The sequence below is a fragment of the Pteropus alecto genome, unplaced genomic scaffold, assembly GCF_000325575.1.
Source record: "Pteropus alecto unplaced genomic scaffold, ASM32557v1 scaffold5, whole genome shotgun sequence".
Lineage (NCBI taxonomy): Eukaryota > Metazoa > Chordata > Mammalia > Chiroptera > Pteropodidae > Pteropus > Pteropus alecto.
Window position 1 is genome coordinate 23,334,564 of NW_006441953.1, and position 2,275 is coordinate 23,336,838.

At 37.8% G+C, this 2,275-nt stretch overlaps 1 long non-coding RNA gene across 6 annotated transcripts in view; it reads right to left on the reverse strand.

Moving 5' to 3' along the window:
* The window catches only part of LOC107196190, a 393,663-nt gene that overhangs the window by 271,655 nt on the left and 119,733 nt on the right, over positions 1–2,275 (reverse strand). The gene's annotated exons all lie outside the window — the stretch shown is intronic.

The window sequence follows — 2,275 nt, forward strand, 5'->3', positions numbered from 1 at the left end:
CAGGTCGAATGCTCTGATCTACTTTCAAAGGCGATTAGGAGACAGTTCCAAACTTTGACTTTGGAGAGGTAGAATTTACAATGTGCGAAGTTCTCCAAACAACACATGGGTGTTCAAAAGATGTTGAGTTGCCAAAAAATGACAAATAACCCCGACAGATAAAAACATAAATCAGCCATTATTTCAAATAGCTTGCCAAGTGTGCCAATATAATATATTAAGTAATCTTTCATTTCTCCATGAATGTACTGTACTTTCAATATAGCATATTAAATTATTACATGTAGTAGAATAGATTTCTGGTTTGGACACAATTTTTAATAGTTACCTGGATATATGGGAAGTTTAATGCAAGACCTAAAAGCCAGCCAACACACTCAGACATATTCACACACTCACACACACACAATGGCTTTTTATATATAACAATAACAGTGACTTTTATTTTTACGCATCTTGTAATTTTATAGTGTATCTCCAGTATTAGGTTATTTAGCATCTCTTACTCCTCAAATGATTGAAGCTAAGTGTAGTACTCAAAGCCCACACTCCTAATCACTGATGCCAGAGTTAGCTCCACTTTAAAATGATGAAAGGAAAGAAAACCACATCTATCTCATGGTGTAAATTACACTACGATTTCACATCTATATGACTGATATACACAGATGAGAATTTCTATCAATTGGCATCTTCTAATGTTGAAAACAACTGTGTGTATACTTTGGTGATAGCTGTCCCCGCCTAGGCAGCTTATATTCTGGTTCATTCAGGATGTAGAATAATCTTCCTCATGATTACAAAATCACTTAGCACATTCTTCCAATTTCCACCAAGATCACAGAATCAGGATATCAGATGAAATCATCAGCCCTGAAGAATGTTTACCAAGTTTTTTTTTTTTTTTTTTTTTAGTTGTTCTATTTAGTTCTTATTTCTTAGCCTTGGGAGCATAAGCCCAACATCTACATTCCCATATGGTTCCAATTACAGAAGTTATGGTAGAAAAGGAAGTTCAAGGAAGAAATTAAAGATTGCACATTCTACAGGGTTTTGAATGGGGCACATTAAAAGGCTAACTTTAATGTGGGAAATTAAAAGCTACATTGCATTACCTGTGGAATAATAATTCCCATATATAGCTGCAGAATAACAGTTCCAGTCTACAGCATGCCTAAGGTATATGAGGTTCTTCCCAACTCTAAAGAATAAGTACTATTATTCCCAGTTTTAAAGATAAGGAAAAATATGGGAGCATTTTTTTCCAACCCAGATGCCCATCTTCAAATTCCATGCTTTCTCCATTATTTCAGAGGCCAAAGAGGCAAGCGTTTTAACATCCTTTCACCTCTCAACTCTATTCCCCTACCTTTGATACTGATGGGTCCACCATGGGCATCAACCATGTGATAATTAAATCATCAGTGTGGGAGTCAGGCATCTTTGTAAGATCTCAGCCACCAAGAATGCCAGTTCCCGACCGTAAATATTGCAATACTGCAGTACTAAAATTCTACTTTTTTATGTGAATTTTATTGTTAGAAATGAGCATGCCAGGAACTTACAAGTTCATTAGAAATGTAGGACATAGTAAGAGAAAATAATAATATCGGCAAAAATGTTCTCAGAACTCCTATAATTTTTCAGACAGCATTTCTCAAATTTTGTTAATGATCTATAATTATAAAGATATAAACTAAAAGGATGATTTTAGCAACGGATCACTAGTGACAAACGTCTGTCGCTGGAATACATTTATCGATTCTTCAGCTGCTCCATCCCAAGCCGTAACCCATGCTTCTCATACACCCAGTCAGAACAACACTCAGATTAGCAAATTAGCAGCAACTGGCTGAGCAGCCAGCAGATTTTTCCTCCATCTGAAAACATCATAAGAATAAACTGAAAAAAACTGACATGATGTGGAACGTCACTGACGTATGAGGGACCTCGCCTTCGCCTTGTTCCACATATGACTTCTCTTTCTTCCTGGCCTCTGCAGAGGGCTACCCTACCTTCAGGCCACACGGGCAGCGTGGATGATGTTCATGAAATGATGTTGTGCAAGAGAGATGGAAGAAAGCAAGTCTTAGGGATCTGAAGCTGTAGGAGCTTGGAGAGAAAGGCAATTTTCGGAGAGGCCTGGGACAGAGCGGGTGATCTCCCCATTCATTTGACAGCTACAAGTCAAGATTAAAATGTACTCTTGCACAAGTGACACCATTTGGGGGACTGAATGGAGCCTGGTGGGTCACATCAGGTAAAATTAGCCTCA